The following is a 24,545-nucleotide window of genomic DNA, read 5'->3' as shown; positions in this document are numbered from 1 at the left end:
CCCTTTTCGGACACTATGTATGTAGCTTAAACCTTCACGTGGAAGGTATAAAATTATTCTTAACCGCTGCTAAAACCATTATGTTTTATAACTCATCAGAGTTGACGTAAAGTTTTTTGGCTACTTTTCCTTAAACTGACTACTTTTAATTAAGTTGTCTCTCAATTTTCCGAAAATGTCTTTAAGAGGGTGTTTCGTCTCATATTGGAAGTAACACAACTTGCTTACTGTCTCTGCATTGTTCTCTTCTTTCATTATTATTCCATTTCTTTGGCGACTAATCCAAATTACCATTAGGCAGTTTTTTTCCGGTATTATGGCCGCTCCGTCTAAAGCCTACTATATATATATATATATATATATATATATATATATATATATATATATATATATATATATATATATATATATATATATATATATATATATATATATATATATATATATATATATATATATATATATATATATATGTGTGTAATTCATTGATTTAGAAATAAGATTTCCCATTCAAATTTTTTTGGTTAATAAATAATTAAGTAATACTTCTAAAAATATTATATTGAAATCTTTTCATTAAAGGAAAGTTAGAGACATTTTTAAAAATGCACATTTTCCAAATACTCTCCATCACCCTGAAACGATACTTGATACCCATACCCATACCCATGTGCGGCTTTTATCATTAAGTGTTCTATGGAAATTGAGCTCCAGATGCTAACATTAGTTTTCGTCTATCTACTATACAAAGAGAAGTTTACCTCTAAAAGCGTCCAATTTCCAAAAGACATGTTTCAAATTGTCCTATTAAATTTCTGTAACAGGAATTTTCGTTATTGCATGAACATATTTTGTTTATATAATCATATTTATACATTCCGCTTATATCATAACTCGATGTATTTACAAAAAATTAAATCAGATAATAAACCAACATTATATTATTGTAGGTATTCTACGTAAACAAAATTATTACCGTTAAAATATACCACAAACACATCATTCATATTAAAATGATTTCACAAACAAGTAGAAAAAATATATGTAGAATACGTTTCTTGAATTGTTTTTACTACTAATATATACTATAATAATAGTCTGTCTTCCTCTAAAAAAAATTATGTTCACAAACTCCATATCGGCTGCTTTACCGGACAATCCCTATTTTAGATAAAGTTCACTGTGTGAACGTGCATCGATTGACACTTTAATTGCCTATTTTGCGTCGCCTTTCGCATTTTTCGATTTTTCATGGTTGGTCAACTAGACACACATCAATAATCATAGAAGAGAGCCCCATGCTGTTCTAGGTCGTGACTTAGAAAGCACCGTGCCACACGTCTAATATGTGTTTAAAGAAGAAACAGATATTCTTTCACCGAGTCATGCAAAGAAGCATCGCTTTAGGGGAATTAAATGCAGAGGTCGTTCCGTATCATAAATATCGTTTTCTTATGGATTAATTTATGCGCCTGAAATGTAGTGTAAAATTAATTGCCGCACACGCTATAATTAGCGGGATAATAAATTAATCTGGGTTGAAAGTATTTGCTTCTCCTTAGCCGTTTCTTTCTAATGGAAGTCAGATTTGTCTGACTACTTTATAGTGTGAACGAGCTGTACTATTTTTTCAAAAAATTGGAGCGTTTTAAAATGGCATGCCCGGAAGAAAATAAATGTATAGAAAAATGTTAGAAACTTATAAAATGTCAAATATTGCATTACTGCAAAAAAAAAAATGCAATCGCTCCCTTAAAATGGCGTTTTCCGCAGATGATCCATGCATAGTTGGATGTTTTAGAGCAGGGAGTAGAAAATTATTATTATAATTCTGTCATCGATCTAATCTTAGGAATATATTATATCGGTTTCCATCAATCAGATTGGCACTTGCAGCTCTATATACAACATTATTTTCGACGCTTTACTGAACTAATACTTACCATTGAAGAATCTAGTTATGTTAATCAAATTAAATCATCCATCGTAATGTGTGTATCTAATCAGGAACTCTAAGCCCGAGGCCAACTTCGTAGTTGTTATTCACCATTCTTAATCGCAACTCTAAATGTTAATGTAAAAGCAATTTTAAAACACCTTTATCCTTATTTCTTTGTCAACCAATTAATAATCAGTTGTTGAGTCTAGCTCAATCTCATTTGTTGGCCTTACGGGAAATGCAGGAAAAAGAATAACCCAGAAATTCCTCAAAACGGGTTATTTTTAACATTCTTGAAATATCGAAACATGCTGCAATTATCGAGTACAGTACTGGTCTGTATCTACTACCCAATTCAGTAAGCAGAGCATAGTGCAGCATTTTACTAGCTTCAGAGCGGATATGTTTCGATTCTTTTATTATCAATAAATCAATAATCTCAAAAGTTCTGAACATTTTGAATCCAAAATCAATTGACACCAACTAGCTACTAGACGTATAGTTATGCTTTTAAATCTCATCCAGTCTAATATGCGCATTAGTATATAAGATCATTCCAAAAACGCTTTGCACACCCACTGCCATTCGTAACTTCGATTGTTTTCAGTTGGGCTGTGGCGTTTTCTCAAAAAGTGCCCAAATCCAATTAAATGTTTAGATGAATAACGAGTTAAGTGTGTGAAGAAAGAAAATTTCCTTTCTGCACGGAATTGTGGCCGTCCAAGTTGTATCATTTTTACCGCATTTATGGAATTAACAGATATTTTTGTATTATAATTTTGATGTTTCCAATTTCATTGTCTCCCAATTTCAGCATTATTTAATATGATTATAAAGTAATATTAATAGTTATTATATAATTATAATTGAAACAAATTTGGTTCAGTGTTAAACAATACATATTATTTGAAAAGACAAAACACAAATAATAGTATATATAGTAAAATCGATATCATTTTGTAATAATGGTATAAGTTTGATGATAGCATTGCTAAATACGTCACTATAATTTACCCTAGCAACATTTTAAAAACGTTAGTTTAGGTTTGCGATTATAAATTATATACATATTATTTTGGTCTTTTTTAAATACCACGGCTTGCACTTCAGTAGCTCTGTATCGTTAACAAAATCAAATTGGATTTGGAATTTTATTAGATAGAAGCTGGCTACTACTCAATACAACCTCTCTATTCCGCAGAAGACGTTCACACATCTCAATTGAAATCTTGACGCTTCACAGATTCCATAATACAATATCGTCAAGCTTCATATAATCCGAAACATATGGGCATGATAAACGTAATCGGCGTTATCTCAACCATCGTGGAACAAACTGTAACACAGTTAAGACAAAGATCTGCACTTATTACCAGCAACCCGACCCTACCTTCTTGATTTATTATTTGTGCATGCTTATGGCTAGCTCACGTACTCGTATAATGCGCTTAACAAATTCGACCCCTTTAATGTATAGCAAATACCATAATAGACAGTTGCAGTCGCTTGACCATGATCGGTGATTGATAAAACCGAAAGGGGCGGAGCCACATCGAACACAGATCCTTTTATCTGGTTTAAATGGTCGGTTGCACCCGGAGAATAACTTTGTTGAATGGCTCCGGCTCGGTATCCTTGCGTACCGTTTCGGATTCTAGTTGCTCTTTTCAAGAACAATTAATCACTACATATTTTCCCTTCTGCCTTGTAAACCCAAAAAGTGACAGGATATCTATGAGCCGTTATTACCATTGGTTCATAACCTACTCATAGATTTTCACATTTCGCAACAGTATTAGACAATTTACTGAGTGAAATATGCACTATTATCCTTATCACACTAATGCATAATCTGGAAGTAGTGATATTGGCTACAACCCGATGACATAAAACCCATTCTATCGCCACAAGCAACTGATTCCCATTTACACATTTATATTGCTCGTATTTTATAGGTGGTAAAATTAAATGAAAAAGTTCCAAATGTTGTCCTCATTAATATTTTAAACATGATCGCTCCATAACACACCGAACACGTGTCTATTTTCTTTTCTTGCAGAGTAAAGACCAAGGACTTTTATCTCTATCACTATATTGGTCACGAATCAAAACCAAGAGATACATCATACCGTAATTCGACCAGTTTCAAATTCTAATATGTTAAAAAAAATATTCGACGTAGATTAAAACTAAAAAGAAGAAAATTAAAATTGAAAAATAAGAAAAAAAAAACAACACTTCCTTGGATATTCGTTTGTTTTCTTGTCGCTTTCCTGGGAAATTGATTTATTAGAAATTTGCCAATAAAGCCACCCGTTTGAAGACAAATGCCAAGTTGTGATATCCGGTCACCTATATGGGCATCTTTTTCAGCCATACACTCAAATACCCAAAAAAACCTATTGGCTTATCTAAGTGACTTATTGCATGATCTCGTTAACACCTGGTAAGAATAGAGCAAACACTGGAAAGTGGGTTCATATTCATAAGTCCCACCGACTTTTTCAGGCAAAATAAGTTTTTTAACTGCTTTTAAACTACTTCTAAAACGGTCTAGGATAATAATATCTACTACTTAAAAAGCAGCTTGTTCCAAGTTAATCATGGCACATGTAAATTATGAAGTCGCGACGTGTTATTACTTAAATACTAATTTTAATCATGTATAGTGGCGTCTCATTAGTAAGGTAGGAGTTTTTAAACAATAAATTCACACCCATCTGAGTACAGCGAGATTAATCATCGGCAATATATTTTTACACCGTATCTGGGATTTGGCGTTTAACAATTCCACTTAATAGCAATATAAACAATTCAACAGCAAGACGATTTGCACACACCGGCATCTATTAATAAGGTGGTTTAATCGTTTGCGATAAATCTTTGCTTGCAAATTCAGTGGTACCCGGCGAACTTTGACCTATAGTCGAAGCGCATCAGGAACCTATTCATCATACATGTTAATGAGGTATACTGTCGAACTGCTGGTACTGTTTTCAACCACAGCAACGCGACGAAGCAGACAATCTCCAAAATCTAGTCAAGAGTCTGACAAATCTATATGTTTCTCCTTGTACCTGTGATTATTACCTATGCATGTTGGCTATTATTGTCCAAAACTATTTTGTTCGCTGTGGTGGTTCTGATCATTCCAATCCATTGTTCTTCGTTATTAAATTAATTCCACGTTCCGAGTCTTATTTCTTGTCTCTCACATGGCGATAGTACTTCGTTTTCTAATTATAACAATATATCAATTTTGTCTACATGATATCTACCATCGTAGTGTTTGTAGCATTGCATCAGTTTAATAATAAATCTTTATTCCGAACAGGAACAAAATTAAATTATATGTACAGGACGCTTAAAATACAAAAAGAAGTATAAAGGCGAAAACTAAAACTAATGTTACCAAAACCAAAATGAAAACTAAAACTAAAGTAATAGGGGTTAAACTAACCGAGATGGAAGACTGCCACAAAATATATTGAAGAGATGCAAGATGCCATTGCAATTGGAGAAAATTTTGTGGATGAAACTCTGAAGAAAAAGTTGGACAACGCAAATGCGAAGGAGAATAAGGTTGACGTCTAGCACCTGTATGGGCAACGTGAAACGATAGTTGCTGCAGAAGAAATGGCCGGTCAATGTTAGATGTGTTGATGAGTGGAGAAACCATAGTGATTGTAAATCACTAAGAAATTGCCTTTGGACGGACTCAGGTATAAATCGCGGACCATATGATTGCAATTGAATTGAAATCCATCTTAGACCTCACATAGAAGGAATACAACATTTTAATATAGATATTAAGAAAATATTTACAATTTCGCGAAACAAAACCCAAAGTCCCGAAGCGCTGGAAACCAACTGATCAACGTGAGGGATAAACGTGAACTTCTCATCGAAGAAAACTCCATGACCCCTTGGTATAGTAAGTCTGTTCAAGGTGGAACCATAATTGAAATAAAGTGGATCAATGCCGTATTAGAAGGATTTACAATCAGGGACGGTGGTTAAATATTTTTATATATATCCTGACTTAATTTTATTTTTATATTATTTATTTAATTTTAGTATGATCAATTTGCCGATAAAACATCAATTATCAATGCTGTTAAAATTGGATATTGGAATTTCTGTTATCCTCTTTTCACAATGATGAGATACGAATTTAAAACATCTGGCCAAATTGTAAACCGTTAAACCAGAATCTACCTTAGTTCATAATTCAGTTTCATTGTTTTAATCTGTTTGCTTGTACCTGTGCAGAATTAGAAATTGTTTAAACAAATGTAATGGGAAAAAGTTACGATATTAATTTCAAAATTTGACTTATTTAATTTTTTTTGCAACTGAACTCTGAACTGAACTGAAGTTTTGATTTTTTTAATATTTAAAGTGTTTGAAATATTACCTCTCTACGGATGATATCGTATAAATTGTGGATAAACTATAGCTTCTATACTAAGCAGTTCTTTTGATAGTTGCATATGGCGATATATAATAATAATGTATATTGATAGAAACAAAATAAATACTGCCATATTTATGAATGAATAATAATAAATGTTTATTTTCCTAGCAATTTTGAAAACAATTCAAATGACCGATCGATGTACTTCCATCCGTAGAATTCAAAAACTTCATCAGATATTAATAAAATAAAACAAAAAACTTTCAAAAATTAACATTTTGAGTATTTGCGCGTTTTCTGACAGTATCTTCCTATTCAATGATTGCTGTAACTAAAGTTAAAAGTTGTCGATAAGTTTCCTCGTTCATCTGCAGCTGCGAAAATCTTCGGGTTCATTCCTTGATACCTGTATTAAATTAGTATAGCCCAATAACAGCCAGGATTTCGTTGCTCTTTTTTTTATTTCTGTAACATACATTTTTTCTTAAGAACACAAACAGCAATAATTCTAAGCAGTTTTGTTGTCTGGCTCTTTGTCTAATTTGTATTGAAATTTTTGATCATTAAAAGAAAAGGCGTCAACTCCAACAAGTTTGGACTTACAGTTTGAACAAACTAGCATAATTATTTTACTTTTTTTTTTGTTTGTTAATAAAGATTAAATACGGAATCACGTTTCATTTGCGTAATAGATACAGCCCTATGACGTACAAATTCGGATATAGTAAGTACCTACCCATATTTTAAACAATAATTAGGAAGAACGAATATGTTATTTAACTATAAAACGTTAGAGAATCAAAATTTTGTAGCACAATGAAAATAGCGTAAAATTTGGGCAGTCAATCAGTCACTCGCCAAGTATCACAAGGATACATCAAACAATTTTTAAGTAACCTACAATACGTCAGTGAAAAGGCACATTATCTAAGTCTTAACATTGTAAAATATTCTCAGTTATTAATAAAGCATCTTGTAAAACTATCAAATTGGAACAAACAGAAATTTTCCATAAAATTTGACTTATCATATATTATTAAGTACGAAAATTGAAACGAAATTTCCCGAGGCAGTTTAACGATATTTCTATTTTCGATGCAAATAATTTTCTACGCATGGTGCAGACCACCCACCAAAGTAGCTCGGCAAAGATGATCGTTAGCAAACGATTTGCATATTATTCGCAGCGGCGTTACCAAAAAAATCTAACAAAGGAATACTAAAGCGTTTACACCCACAACCAAATTAAGCCAACTAACAATTCCGAAATGGAAAATAAAAAATTATGAATCCATAAAGATGTCTATGGGATATTAGAAAGCGAAATTATTTGTCACAAAAGATATTTACAGCGGGTTATTTAAATAGAAAGTTTTATTTCATTTTTCACGGGTATTAACAAATGTCAATTAGGGCCACGGAGTCGGTAAACCCCGAACATTAAAAAAATCTTACATTGCAATTGCTTTTAGTTCTATTTGCAAACTTCTTAAATACCTATGACAATACAAGAAATTGCCATCCATAATATTCTTTTATTTGAAGGAAGTTTTAAATAAAAATTCCATAATTCCATAATTTGTCTCAGAAAGTGGACGCCACAAGGCACATTTACGCAATTCTTTGGTAACGTGCGAAGTTACGATCAAAAGGACCAAGTTGTGAACATGTCTGCCTTGTATCTGCGTGCCATAGAAAAATGTAGGATTCCAATTTTTTTCATTCATTTTTCAACACTTATCATTGGATATCGAATATATACTTTGGCAATATTTATAAATCCAATAACCATTTTACACAATTCAAGAAAATATATGGAAAATAGATTCAGAGAGAACAGATATCAATTTGATAGATTTGCTAGTGTCTGAATTTTATATAATTCTTGGCTAGACTCGCCTTTTAAGTGATCGATGCCTAAACGTTTGTTTGTGGTGTTGTGAACGATATCTGCTTCCTATTCATAGATAATCTAGTTTATAACTGGCCTGGACAATGATTAACATCCGCGAGTATTATTAACAAAGTTGTTCTTCTTTCTTTAAAATCCTCATCATCTAAAATTTGTCTAGTACAGTCAGAGGTGGAAGGAAACTACTTCACTTGGTCAATATAATTCTTCTCCTATTTCTTTTCATAGCTAGGACAATTGCATCCCCTGGTTGTTTTACTCACTGTTTTGGAGGTCCCGTATGTGAAACACAAAAGAATCGACGTTGCAAGGTAAAGAAAGAAAGATATTGTCAGACTATTATATTGTAATATTTATACAGAATGAACAAACGTAAATTGTCTCTGTGTCTCTAACTTGATGATACTCCATGCAATGTTACCAAAGCATATCCAGAAATAATGAAGATTCCAAAACAAATGCACCTAATGTAGCTCCTCAGCTTGGTCTGCTCGAACATACCGCAAATGGGTTAACAAATTAAGGAAACACTATTACACTCTCTCTTTATGGAAAATTTGGCTCATTTCTCATGAATATAGATTTTGAAAATTGACATCGTAATTGTTGATTTAAATTAGAAATTTTAATATCTAATAATGCAATACCATTTTTCTAGAAAATTGTTTCCAAAATTTAGCAAAAAAGTGGTACCACTCACACTTGTTTCACTGTTCCATGTAAAATTACTCAAATTTCACAAATCTAATAGGCTAATGATATACGTCTATGCTATTTTTCTAACCATCAACTATCATAATCAAAAAATATATTTTCAAATCTTTTTCATATCTCTTACGCTCTTTACAATATTTTAAAATTTTAGATATTTCAGATCATTTTAATTAAATTAGTATTTTGTAAAAAATAGCGGGAAAGTGGTACAACCCATTGACCATCCATTGACGCATCTCTTCATAAGTATTAATTAAAAAAATAACGTTAGAAGCCTATCCTATAAATTGGGCTTACATAAATTATTTACTGAATAAATTATACCAATATTAGCCAAAATATTGGTATAACTCAAAATACAAATTGCTTCAAATATATATTATAAATCAAACTGTATAAGTAAAAATTTACGAGACATATTTTGCTAATTTTAGTAAAATTAAGATAGAAAAATACGTTTCCACCATATTGGATTCAAAGAGAAGATTCGACCTATCCCAAACTCGTCGAGATAAAGTCGTTACACATATGCACACAATAACATGTTGTACATGAATATGTAGATAGCACGAGGAAATCGCCTGCAATAGTAGTTATTTATTGCAATCCGCCGAAAAAAAAAGTCTAAGGACTCTCAACCGAGGCAATTTAAAAATCACCGATTGCTTTCTACAGGTGCAGCATGGTATTCAAAATCGGACTCTCTTATCTTCACGACATGAAGTTATCGTCGTATTCCATATTAAGACCTGGAAACTTATCTTTGCGCAATCGCCTTTGAAACCTGGCGAAATTAATAGTCTCTTAGGTGCAGCTTGTCTTATTCAAAACATCCGACACAATCTTTGTGATATGTAAACTTTTATTTGTAATTCAAAGAAATATTGAAATATTTTTCTAATAGGTACCAACGTTTCTTATTTTAGTGTATTTGTTAATACAAAATAAAAACCTAATTCCGTTAAGCTGCTTGAAGCGATAGAAGTATAATAGCTATATGAAAACTATAATCTTCGATGGTCTTCGATGGCATTAAATGTCCAATTCAATAAAATTTTAAATTACATTTTTGTCTCTCTTTAGTTATTAATCAATTTGATTATTACTTTAAACATCATTGAATACTTTACTTTAATCACAGGTTGTGTTGTCCGACTTTTACGGTAGACATTTAAAACACTGATGCTATTTTGACGTTTGTTAGTTCTCATGGTTCTCCTTGTGTTTTGCGATCCTCACTTCACTCAATGAATGTATGTGATGTAATTTTGCTGTGATGTAACACTTGCTCCGTTTGTGACTAAAGTATCAAGTGTCAAATTGACCAAAACTTATTGTATTACGTGCTATTTCTGGCTTCTCCTAGGTGTGCCCACTTTCATAAGCACACAAAACCAAAAAGCAGATACTAATTGTAAGACGCATATATTTTTTAAGCTTCCCTCTAAAATTTTAGTACGTACGACGCAATTAGATGCGAGCCAGATGTTTTCTTCAAAAACCGCATTCTCGCCCCTCGCTCTGGCAGAATATCGATTAGTAGAAGGGCTTCATTTAAAATAAACATAGTTTTGGGTTGCAGTAACATTTAAAACAATATCTTTTCGGTATTTCTCGGTTAACCGTGCATTCGACTGTTGCGGGTTGTGTTTGCGTTACGTGAAATTGCGAAGAAGATGTTTTCATCTTATCGACCAAAATACCAAAGTGCCAAATGATTTATTTATTGATCGGTTTCATTTTTAATGTATAAAATATACCCAAGGAATTTGGTTAAATATTAGAGTGTTCTCTCTTTGAACTAGTTCAAACGTTGTTCCTTTGCTTGTTGAAAGTCGGTGCTACTGTCGAGTGTCTCGGCCCTTCAGAATATTGTTGTTTATTGCACTGTCGCGTGTCTTTGCCCTTCAGTGCCGGTGTGATTATTTGCGACAGGATACTTCGCGTATCTCTGCCCTTAGTATCCATTGCACGATCGGAATAATCAGCACTAGTGATTGAAAAAGATACTATGCGTGTCTCTGCCCTTAGTACCAATATACTGATGCGTGTCTCTGCCCTTCAGTATATTATGACCTGTTGTTTATTGCACTGTCGCATGTCTCCGCCCTTCAGTGCCGGTGTGATTATTTGCGACCGGATACTTCGCGTGTCTCTGCCCTTAGTACCAATATACTGATGCGTGTCTCTGCCCTTCAGTATATTATGACCTGTTGTTTATTGCACTGTCGCGTGTCTCCGCCATTCAGTGCCGGTGTGATTATTTGCGACAGGATACTTCGCGTGTCTCTGCCCTTAGTACCAATATACTGATGCGTGTCTCTGCCCTTCAGTATATTATGACCTGTTGTTTATTGCACTGTCGCATGTCTCCGCCCTTCAGTGCCGGTGTGATTATTTGCGACCGGATACTTCGCGTGTCTCTGCCCTTAGTACCAATATACTGATGCGTGTCTCTGCCCTTCAGTATATTATGACCTGTTGTTTATTGCACTGTCGCATGTCTCCGCCCGTCAGTGCCGGTGTGATTATTTGCGACAGGATACTTCGCGTGTCTCTGCCCTTAGTATTCATTGCACGATCGGAATAATCAGCACTAGTGATTGAAAAAGATACTATGCGTGTCTCTGCCCTTAGTACCAATATACTGATGCGTGTCTCTGCCCTTCAGTATATTATGACCTGTTGTTTATTGCACTGTCGCATGTCTCCGCCCTTCAGTGCCGGTGTGATTATTTGCGACAGGATACTTCGCGTGTCTCTGCCCTTAGTATTCATTGCACGATCGGAATAATCAGCACTAGTGATTGAAAAAGATACTATGCGTGTCTCTGCCCTTAGTACCAATATACTGATGCGTGTCTCTGCCCTTCAGTATATTATGACCTGTTGTTTATTGCACTGTCGCATGTCTCCGCCCTTCAGTACCGGTGTGATTATTTGCGACCGGATACTTCGCGTGTCTCTGCCCTTAGTACCAATATACTGATGCGTGTCTCTGCCCTTCAGTATATTATGACCTGTTGTTTATTGCACTGTCGCATGTCTCCGCCCTTCAGTGCCGGTGTGATTATTTGCGACCGGATACTTCGCGTGTCTCTGCCCTTAGTACCAATATACTGATGCGTGTCTCTGCCCTTCAGTATATTATGACCTGTTGTTTATTGCACTGTCGCATGTCTCCGCCCGTCAGTGCCGGTGTGATTATTTGCGACAGGATACTTCGCGTGTCTCTGCCCTTAGTATTCATTGCACGATCGGAATAATCAGCACTAGTGATTGAAAAAGATACTATGCGTGTCTCTGCCCTTAGTACCAATATACTGATGCGTGTCTCTGCCCTTCAGTATATTATGACCTGTTGTTTATTGCACTGTCGCATGTCTCCGCCCTTCAGTGCCGGTGTGATTATTTGCGACAGGATACTTCGCGTGTCTCTGCCCTTAGTATTCATTGCACGATCGGAATAATCAGCACTAGTGATTGAAAAAGATACTATGCGTGTCTCTGCCCTTAGTACCAATATACTGATGCGTGTCTCTGCCCTTCAGTATATTATGACCTGTTGTTTATTGCACTGTCGCATGTCTCCGCCCTTCAGTACCGGTGTGATTATTTGCGACCGGATACTTCGCGTGTCTCTGCCCTTAGTACCAATATACTGATGCGTGTCTCTGCCCTTCAGTATATTATGACCTGTTGTTTATTGCACTGTCGCATGTCTCCGCCCTTCAGTGCCGGTGTGATTATTTGCGACAGGATACTTCGCGTGTCTCTGCCCTTAGTATCCATTGCATGATCGGAATAATCAGCACTAGTGATTGAAAAAGATACTATGCGTGTCTCTGCCCTTAATACCAATATACTGATGCGTGTCTCTGCCCTTCAGTATATTATGACCTGTTGTTTATTGCACTGTCGCATGTCTCCGCCCTTCAGTGCCGGTGTGATTATTTGCGACAGGATACTTCGCGTGTCTCTGCCCTTAGTATCCATTGCATGATCGGAATAATCAGCACTAGTGATTGAAAAAGGCACTATGCGTGTCTCTGCCCTTAGTACCAATATACTGTCGCGAGTCTCTGTCCTTCAATGCCGGTGTGGCAATTTGCGACAGGATACTTCGCGTGTCTCTGCCCTTAGTATACATTGCACGATCGGAATAACCAGCACTAGTGGTTGAAATAGGTACTATGTGTGTCCTGCCCTTAGTACCAATCTAAACTCAGTTCCAGATTTTATGCAAGATATATCTGCTATCTGTGATGTTTGGTGATGTTAAGTAATATTAAGTTTGCTTCATGAATCTTAATAATCTTTGGTACTCAGGATATTTTTTTAGTTTCAGATGCGAACCATGTCACCTCGCTGATGGCCTGATCACCGTTCGTTTAGACCAAAAAAAAAACTTAGAAATTACTTATTAAAATAAATAAATATATGTATTATACATTTTCAACTTCAAATTTTATTATTATTTATTACCTCATCCTACATAATAGATTTAGGTATGAATACAAGGTGTTAAATTATGCACTAAACTGAAGCTCGTGCTCCCAGAGCAGTTTTAAGGAGAAAAGTAAATATTTGAAAAAAGTTTACCTACAGGCATATTAGAAGGGTGTAGTCCAGTGGCTTTCTCACCAAACGCAAACAAAATTGTGCCCGTAGATTTTTTTGAGACTGGAGTGGGTTCACACTGTATATCAAAACTTCAAAACAACCACCTCCGAAAAAATTGCATCTTTTTTTATAAACCTAACGGGCTGTATAGCTTAGTAGCTATGTACACCATAGTTAGATAAGATATAGAGATAAGGGTAAGGGCAATTTCTCTCAAGATGCCGAAATATTTTTTACCTAATAAAAGCAAAATGGTTAAAACTGAATTATTATATCACACCGTAAAGCCCGTAATGTGTTTTTCACATTCTAATTAAATTGTCTAAACCAGCACATTGTAATATGGCCATAAAATTTAAATCGGGCGATAGATACAAAGGCGGCAAAATTAAAGTTGTTTTTTCTTTGTAGCTCATGACAATAAAGCTAAAGGTTAAACGCGGTAAACAATCTTGTTGCGGCTTTATTCTCGGATAGAAACGGCATGACAACAATTATTTAAGTAATGCCTTACGTGAAATTGTGTCAAGAATTATATAAGCACATTTTGCAACGTTTTGGAAGTAAGTTATAAAATTTTAATATATTAAAAACCGCCCAAAGTATGACGCCGTACATATAACAATTTGTTATGGGCAAATGCGGTCATCTAATAGCCTACAGCCAATAATTTTAGGGTAATAGTTACGGGTAGTAATAGCAACATGCAAATAAAATAGTATAAACAGAACTTGCACATAGCATATGGAAAATTTTATGAATTTTCGAAAATGGTTTCGGAAAGGCCGACCATGTTTCTATGAATACAACTTGATTTTCTAAAATTCATTGGAAAATTTTCCATCCAGATAAGCTTCAGCGTAATATTCAAATGTTTAAAATGGCGCAATATATTAAACATTAACTTTTTTTTGAATTTATTATAAAAAAAATTCGTCAAAAAGTAGCACAGAACTGCGCAAACGCTAATGCTAAGCATGTTTCGAAAAATATATTGTAAAATCCGCAGATTCCGTTGAATGTTCCTGTCAGTATTTTATGTTTTGCTGCTATTTTTTAACAATGTTTTTTTTTAATAACTGCGCTTGCAACTTCAGTAATAACTTCCAGTTGCTGTTGTCTCTAAACAAAATCTTTAATTTATTGTTAAACACAATTTTTATTGGAAGGATTATAAAAACAGTAATTTTTTTTATTAATGTTTGTCTCAAATAACTCAAAATTATATTAGTGCTAAATAAAATACTGACAAGTATCAAAAAATATCAAATATATAATATTTTTTGTATCTAGTTGGCGTATTTCTTGTTATTCTTCTTAGATTATAAAATATATGCAATATTACAATTAGATGTGAGTAGCTTTTAAACGTCTTTCCTCACTTCATGGTAGTTCTGGGGCGATCCTAAGTTATTATGCTGAAAGATTGGGTGACACAAGAAAGCGGGAACACTACAACCTTTAAAACGGCTTAAGATTGTGATTGTTAAGAAGTGATTTGAAATTTGGAAGGGTTAATATAGGCGGAATGTCCATTTTTTTGACAATATGTAGTCAATGGTTGCACTTCCGGTTTGAGCGGAAACGACAGTTCTTTCGAATTTTAAATGGCATGGATTAAGGAGGTAGGACGGGTTTTCTCTTTTTTTTCTTTTTTTAATTTTTTATTTATTTTTTGAAAATTGTGTCTCGGAGGCTGTGACCATCATAAATACTATTTACCGGGGCACCCGATCATGGGAAAAATTATAAATGAAACTTTTTTACTTGTCTAAAGGCAAATAGCATTTAATGTAATGAATTATTAATTTTTTAGGGTAACTCAATTTTCTCAAATAGCACCCAAGTGGGAATGAAAACTTTTTAAAACCGGTACTTTTTGTGCAACAGTTGGACACAAAAATAAGCTCACAGGAAGGAAAAAACAGATAAGAAAATAAATTTTTATAAAAACACGATATTACTTAGGTGGCTTGGCTTCCGCCTTCTCCGTATATCAGAAATATATCAACTTTTTCACCATTTGTAAATTGATTGTTTTCCATGCTTATCCAAATCGATAACACGGCAAAATCGATAACCATGCCGACTTGAAGATGAAAGCCACCAAGTAATATTTTGGACTTTGAAAATTTTGGTATCAAAATGTATCAAAATGTTCCAAAAAAAGTACTAGTTTAAAAAAAAATTGTTCCCACTAGGGTGCTATTTGAAAAAACATTATGATGATGACGACGGTCACAGCCTCCTAGACACAATTTTCACAAATTAAATAAAAAAATATATAAAAACCGTCCTATCCTACATAGAATGATCTCCTGAATCCAAAAATGCAAAAAAATTAGGTTGTGTAATTTAAAATTCGAAAGTTACTGTCGTTTCCGCAAAACTACATATTGTCAAAAAATTGGACGTTCAGCCTACATTAACCCTCCCAAATTTCAAATCGCTATCTCAAGCCGTTTTAAAGTTATAGTGTTTTCACTTTCTTGTGTCACCCGGTATATTATAAATATACACTATGTGGTTCCACTTCATGAACTCTACAACGGGAACTTGAAATTAAAAGTAACCACAAATTTTTATGACAAATACAACTTATATTTGCTTTAAAATGTGACCCAAATCGTGAAAAAATAGCTGACCCAGCAGAACAGCCGCACTTTACTCGACATAATAAATTCCTTGCAACTAACCAAAGCTATTTATGTTTGCGTGGATAGAGATATTATTTAAAAAAGCCAGACTTCAAGTTAATAAACTTAAAGATATTATTTGGATCTTTGTACTAATTAAGGGATTTTTCAAAATTTCGACATTTTAAATTTAATATTGCAATATATACGTACATATACTTACAATGTATGATATTAACTGCTACATGTAAACCCATTTTATTACTAAAGCGAAATAGATAAATTCAGGAATTTAACACGCAGATGCAGGAGAAACCTTACGGGCGCAAAAATTATTTAGGCCATCTAAGTACATTTGAAATATATTCTAACGGAAGCCTTCTAAGGTGAAATATCTTCCGCAGTTAAAACCATGATGATTACGAGATCCAAAACAAACCGCTTCGAGTATAAATCATAAAACATATGCATTTTTGCAACGCTCCACTTACAGAATGTAAATAAAATAACGCGCGTATCGCAACCAAGCAACAATTAAACAAATTAGGAGGCTTCGTGTAATTCATTTGTTACGAACTTTTCTCTTTTGCGGTGAAATAAATCATTCTATAGTGATGGTTTTAATAATTATTATCATTAGAAGCAGCGGCGTACCATAATTTTTATGGGCACTTGCTTTACCTGATTCTTGGGTTGTTATATACTTATGCATAATATTTTATATTTTTGTCCAGCCAGTTGTCAAGATTTATAAATTTAAAATAAATGTAACTGATTAATCTTTTGATTTAAAAAAATTGTCTTTAAATCAAAACATTTGCGCTTTATATTTTATGGAAAACTACTGCAGGAGAAATATCAATTTAAAAAGGGAGACGCCTCTCATCATAGAACTTGGAGACAGGCATTATTAAGCGTAAACTAAGAGCAAGCAGTTAATCCGATTTTATTTAGAAAAAAAATCTTCTAGGAACTAAAAGAAAATATAATGAAAACCCACATTTAATAAGTTTACAGTCGCAGCTTATACCAAGTTAGCATTATGTCATGAGTGGACAATATTGACAAGTCTGAATATGTTTCAAGCTCCACCATAGCAAATTTTAAATACAATAAATTTTGAATTACTAGAAACAGTTAGCAACAATAGTAATCATTTTACTACATCTTTCGTGCGAATTCTGAAGCACCTGAAGAATCTACATATTCTAAATAAGTGTTATTTTAATTTATTATTATTATTATTATTATTATTAATTTAAAATAACTACCACACTAAGTAATTGCACATAAATTAAAGCTATGCGCTTCACAGTGGGTCAGGATAACCCAAAAAGTATGACAAATTATTTAAAGGTTATTTTTTGTCGGAAATCATGTGATACAGCAAGTATCACATGCTACTAAATTTGTAAAATTAGAGGACTTGCGATATAAGGATTTTTGGAGTTTGCCAAAAGGAGAAATACCTTAATGTTTCATTGTATTTATGAGGCATTTATTTAGAGAATAGAAGATGCGGCACCTAAAATTCGTTCTGTGATAAATATTTGCACAAGAAATTAGAGTATCTGCCATTGAATGAGTTAATAATGCAGACAAATATCACCTTGTATTCTTTATTCTGAGATAATGACGCAAATTTGCGATGTTTCGATCCGAATAACAAATTATGAAATACATCCAAATTTGGTGCATTTTCTCGCATTATGTTCCCTGTATCTTCGGTACTCTTTACTGCGGGCCTCTTGGGCCTCTTCGGAAAGTTGTCCTATTGCCACTGGACTGGACTTCACTCACTTATTTTATGGATAGATACTGGCATCAATGATACAGGGAAACATAATCGAATAGTTTCTGTCAAATAGATTTTAAAATCATCATGTCTGATAAAATAATATGAAAACTGAAAATGAGTTTTTTATCTAATTTGGTAATTTCGGCGGAAACTGTATAATTTTTGAAAAATGAGCCTGCGCCTTGCTTTGTCTGGTCTGCAATCTCCTAACGACATCGAAATTCATTCTGAATTCTTTTTTTTTCTTCTTGAACAAGTAACTTGTCCGTTCCACGTGCTTGCCATTTTCTCAATTGTAAGCGATAACTAATTTTTGGAAAACATTCTAAGCACCTAATCCACGCATGAAGTGGCCTCATCAAAATATTTTAATAAACGTATTTTCAAATTTCGCTTGAGGACAATGCCTAAATATATATTTTTTTAACATATCTTTTTTTATAAATTTTGCAATATGGGGAAATCTGTAAATCCAAAACTCGCTATGAAACTGAGAGCAGACGAATAAAAAACCTATAATGTTGCTATTATATAGGTACCTTAATATATTTTTATAAAATAGCGAGGCAGCGATGCGCAGAATTTTATTTTTTAGGGAGGTTTATGACACAATGAGCAATCATATAAAAAAAACTGCGATATCGTTTTGCTCGATTCTTGAGAATTTACTTTAGGTGACAGAAGAAGAACACATATTCAACTAAATAACAGTCACGTGGAAACCAAAAAATTAAATTAATATAATCTTATTGATATAAGTAGCCTAAACTTAAATCTATGAAGTTCATCCATTGAAAAATAGTATATTATGCAAGAAGTGCGGTGAACGGCATTTGACTCACGAGTTTATTTGACACTAGCAGAGCGCAGCGGAGCAAGTATTTAATAAAACTATTATTAAAAATTTGAATGCAAAAATCGTTTTTTTTTCAAATCGAAACACTCTCTTTTTATAATTTCATCATGTTTGGTAACAAAAAGGTGATTGTGTAAAGGGTATATTATTTCAAAAGGTTGTAGATTCTCAATGATCACAAACCTACAAAAGGCACTGTTTAAATGATTAATTTAATGGTAATAAAATACTAATAAAAATCTCATGTATCCATCTTTTTTTTGAAAGCTGTAAATAATATATTTTACCATTAGTATTTTCTCCATTATTTTTTTGAAAAATGTAGATTTGAGTTTTTTTGTATTAAAATGAACATAACATTACAAAATGGCTAAGTTAGGGGCATAAAACTGTCAAACATTGATTTCCAAACCCACAGCTAACCAAAATAGTGACGTTTCTGTATTATTAGACTGTTTTTTTCGCCATATTTCGTCGTCACCGCATTTTCACAATGAAAATAGTATATTATGCAACAAATGTGGTAAACGGAATTTAAGTCATGAGTTTATTTGACACGAGCGGAGCGCAGCAGAGCGAGTTTTTAATAAACGAGTGAGTTAAAAAATTTACCGAACGTGTTGCATACTATACTTTTTCTACGACCGTTAGTTTTTGGGTCCATTTTCGCAAAACAACACGAATACATTCACTGACATGACCGTCATAATTGACAAACGTCAAAATTCAAAGCGTGGGAAATATCTTCGAAAACATCCGATTGCTCCCAAATCCGTGCGGTAAAATCCCGGAAATGTCCGAAGTGGCTCGGATTCATGGGAAAGGAAACTGACGTGGTAAAGTGACGCTTCCTGCACGCTAGATCGGTGGGTAATTAGGTATTTTACAGACGGGAGTAGAAAAAGGTATTTACTTATCGTGGTCACAAAACAGGAAGCAGAACTCGGACAGTTTTTTCAATACTTCGGCAAGAAAGCGGAGGCGTAACTCATAATATTCGGACGCTATTATAGTGCATAATTTAGTTTTTTAGACTATGGAGTATAGAGTACATTAATACGTCATAATTCAAAGTAAGAATAATCAACTTTTTAGTAATTTTTATAACGAACGCTACATAGAGTGTTATTAGCCAGCAATAGCTTGTACCTGCGGTTCATTTCGTAGGCGTACGCGCGGGTACAATCAAAATAACGTCCAGCAAACGTGTTACTAGAAAGTTTTTTTCATCAAACGTCGGTTGGTTGTTACAAGGTGCATCGGGAATTGAATTCGCAGCTGGGCGTCAGAAATTACGAACAATTGTTCACAGAAAACAATATAAAAAAGCAACGCGCTTCTCGCGGTTTAGTAGATAATTTTAATTAAAAAGCAGTAAGTCTCTCATTATTGTAGCCGTGTAATGGTAATCATGTTTGCCGAATGCCTACGGATAAATAATGGTTTTGGGTTTGCTACATCCAGTGACCGCAACTGAATTGAAGAAAATGCCCACTGTTAACATTTTTCGGGTCAAATGTTATCAAATTATATAGAAAGTCGGAGTATTAGAGTCCAGCATCATTCTTCTAGTTTTAAAAGTTAAATAAATTTGATTAATTAATCAAATTAAATTCGATCAATAATTCCCAAAATTTAATATATTCGGATTCTCCATATGTCTCAAAATGTTTCAAAGTTTTGAAAAATTTAAGCAGATTGATGACATAGGTGTCCCATTTAGTTGCAAAAATACCGTTCATGCTTACAAAGAATTCGCCTGCGAAGAAGACTAGAGAGAGAGATTCCTAAACCGGAATACTTTCTTTTTTCTTTCTTGCGTTGACGGATGAATGGATGAACTAGTGGTCAGTTACGCTCTTCACTTTTCTAATTAGCAATGTCATGCATTGCGCAATATTCGGCTAATTGTAGGTCTCTTAAGTTTACCGCTCGCAGAAACAACTGTTATCAAAAAATAGCTTTTGTCAGAACAAAAGAGTGAATAGAATGTACATATGAGTGAAAGTACCTCAATTCGTAGGCGTAGGTTTTAATGGCATTTAGATTTTTTCTTTCAGATCAGTAAACTGGGATTGGAACAGTATTTATCTCAAATTTGACAAATTATGCTAGGAAAAATATACAAGCTTATACTTTGTTACACATAGTCGAAATTATACCCATTTGTAAGAACGTCATGCTGGTTGCCAAAAACGCATTTTCGTATAAATATTAGAAATTACAGGTGGCTTATTGGTGACATTTTCATTATATGGCGTTGGGCAAAAATATCACGTTTCCTTGATAAAATTAAGGCATCAGTGTTCTTTATACATGTTGAATTTTCTTTTTGGCCTTACCTAAAAATTTAGAGGCAACTTTCGACAAGTTAATAAACTGTTTGACCGACAGTATAAAAATGAATAAATATCTGACAGCCATGTTTTTCTTTATTGTCACCGCTGTTTGGAATATATATTAAATAAAGATAAACAAATGGTTGTAATTCCAACTTTACTTTACTTTAAGTACCGTGTTTTCACTGATTCGTAGGGTCCAAATGGTAATGGTTAAACCGTTGCTTTATGCTATTTTGCAAAAAGCACATAGGAGAAAAAGTATGTTTCAAAACCCAGCAACCTAAAGAAACGCACAACACGTGACTCGGCCTGTCGTTATGTTTGTATGGTGTGCCGCTCTTTAGAAGCTTAAAGTATTTCATTCATTTATATTATTAAACTCACAAAACTATACAGTGTTCTTTAAAGAACATGCGGCGAAGTTCAACTAGAGATTCGTTATCTAAACGAGAAGAAAAAAGTCCATATAAAGGTTTAGTTTCCATGATATTGGCTGTCGAATATAAAAAGGTCTGTTTTCAATATTTATTTATTTTAATTAATTTTAATTTCACGGACAGAGTCCATTTCTACATAAAACTTAGAAAAAATGTTCAATTAAATTACAGGTTGATACAAAAGAAAAAACTAAAAGTAAAAGGCTAGGCTACAATCTCACAAGCTGAAAAGAGAAAAATAAATAACTAATGTGTATCTTATGTTATGCTTGCTTGAATCGGATTCCCCAACCTACCCTCAGTAGTGAAAAAGTCCAAATGCTCTTTCTCATTGGCCAGCCGGTCCGCCCTTGCGATGAATGTATTACGTCCATAGGTGGTACGGTACAAAAAATGTGCTATTTAGATGAGTTATTCGTATTGGTACCAAAAACCCAATTTTTGACAGAATGGAGGGACAATAAATTTGAACAGCAACATCAGGTCGGTTTCGTCGTGACAGGTAGCTATATCATTGATAAATATGAGACAGAATAGCGACCCTAAGTGAGAGCCTTGAAGCACCCCCGAAGTAACTGGAAAAGGTTCCGATAAGCAATTTCCAAGTCTAACAACCTGACGCCGACCTTTTATACTTTAGCTACACATTTTACCAAGGACCATGATTCACCCTATCAAACGTTTTGCAAAAATCCGTGTAAACAGCGTCAACCTGGTTTCTTGCCGCCAAAGCACCAGCGATTGAATATGATAAATATTTTCTCGACTTTGTTGAAAGTTTGCTATAAGAGATTAACATTGTCCAGTACCGCCACCCGAGATTTCTTTGAATATGCCACTAAAAACATTTTCCATAAAATTAGCAGCAAAGAAAATTATGAAAATGATTACAGCTTCATTGCACGCACGTAGCCTACGATTTTCTAACACTGTTACAAACTAAGTGTCACCTGACTTACGTTTCTTTAAAGTTTTTTTGTGAAACTCTATATGCAGTTTACAATTAAAAGAATAAGGATGGTACTCACAGTTTCTGACTTATGTTAGGTCACCGGGTCACCCTGTAGAATGCTATTTTTTATCAAAAAAGGGAGAAACTTAATCTCCGACAAATATAACAATTATCCAGCTATATCTCTGCAAAATTACTCTCTTAAGTTAAAATACTTGTATAAATTGTATCTGCTTAGGATTATTCAAAATTCAACAACGAACATTGTGGACCAAAATTAAAATTTTGGGTTTTTGGTATTAGCTTTTCGAGTCATATTGATGTGTTTTTTAGTAATTATTCATTTGGGTTTTTGATACCTTAATACCTTCTGAACTAATCAATCGGCAAATACCGACGACTATAATTGCAGCTTAACAATTAATAATATCGTTAAACATATTATAACAAAAATTCTAATTTTCGCTTCTTGTAATAAACTTAATAGTTTTTTTTTTAATTTTTAATTTAAAGCGCATCATGAAAAAAAAAAGAATTCTGCCAATATCATCAACAAAAAAGCAACGGACAACTTTTTCCCAGAAAAATTATTTTTTATTACACACACTTAAAGCCTGGAATAATGTAATGACGTTTATTTTATAAAAATACTTCACAACTTTTGTAATCTGTAATGAGCGTGATATAGGTATGGTATGGTAGAGACCAGAATGACTTATTACGAGGCCTTAAAACCTTAATTTTTGTAATGTATTTCTTCCAAATGTTTAATAATCTCATCATAATATTTTTGCTGTATACCATTATTTTATACTCGTATAAGTTTATTTTAGTAAATCACCGCTACGTATTATTAAGCAGGAAAGGGCAATTCACTCGAAAATGGCAAAATAACGCCAAAGGTGTTCCGAGAATTAACAACACACTTGTTTAAATAAATTAAGCCTGCGATGAAAAAGACAACCAGGCACCGTATTATTTGGTGCGTAAATAATTAAGTTATTACTTTATTTCAGACTTTATTGCTCTGTTAGTTTTTATGACAAAATTATTACAACGGGATATTGTTTTTGCGATAACCACATTATGAATGGGAAAACGACAATTAAAATTAATTACTTATTTTGTTGTGTAACACCGATTTATGCATTTTTGAGTTTGCCACAAAGGAAGTGAAATATAAAATGGATTTTGCGTTATGACGGCTTACTTACGTTTACGGGGAGAGATTTTCAGCCAGTCAGCCCATCGCGGAACCTGGAATAATAAAATAAATATAAGATTTTATCAAAAACACAGATTTGATTTAGAACGTTGCAAAATGGTCCATAATACAGGTGCATTAAGTAATTTAAAATTTAATTTAATTTTAGCTTATTTATCAAAGTTTACAGAATACTGCTATCGCAGCTTTATCGGCTATTAAAATCTTGGCGCCGAAACATTAATAAAAATAATATATGTTATACACAGTATTCCAAAAAACTTTCTAGGACAAATACAATATTGTAAAAGTACGTTCATAAATATGTAGCCTTCAGGTTAAACGGTTCAAAATACCAAACCTTATTTTTCCATAAAAACGGTATTCTTGTTTAAAGTAATAAAATACTTTTGGATTTATTTGAGCTTAATAAATTATTTTAAGTAATTTTTATATCTGAGAACAAACAACCTATATAATAATGATTGTTTCCGAAACAGTCATAAAGTACGAATACTTTAAATTACTTGGAACTTATCAACATTTTATCGTTCAGCTTTTTAAACAGTACTCTGTGAAAAAATGACCGAATTCCAATCCTCTGGTGTTATTTGCACATCTGTTAAATGTTGTCGGTATCAATGAGTTGAAATGGTTGCTAAAATTTCCAGATTGGAATAACTTAAAACTTGGGAAAAGAGCTAATAAAATAGAA

General features: G+C 33.5%; 1 protein-coding gene across 3 annotated transcripts in view; it reads right to left on the bottom strand.

Moving 5' to 3' along the window:
* Nucleotides 1-24,545, bottom strand: part of LOC132697375 (gastrula zinc finger protein XlCGF53.1) — a 343,567-nt gene that overhangs the window by 131,781 nt on the left and 187,241 nt on the right. For all 3 annotated transcript variants that reach the window (XM_060662825.1, XM_060662826.1, XM_060662828.1), the window contains one exon: nucleotides 23,841-23,883. The gene's annotated coding sequence lies outside the window, so the exon portion shown is untranslated. The remainder of the gene's footprint in view (nucleotides 1-23,840; nucleotides 23,884-24,545) is intronic.

Source organism: Cylas formicarius, unplaced genomic scaffold, assembly GCF_029955315.1.
Source record: "Cylas formicarius isolate icCylForm1 unplaced genomic scaffold, icCylForm1.1 PGA_scaffold_1__22_contigs__length_36826433, whole genome shotgun sequence".
NCBI classification, from domain to species: domain Eukaryota; kingdom Metazoa; phylum Arthropoda; class Insecta; order Coleoptera; family Brentidae; genus Cylas; species Cylas formicarius.
Note: the sequence above shows the minus strand (reverse complement) of the source record. Positions and strands in the feature narration are given on the sequence as shown.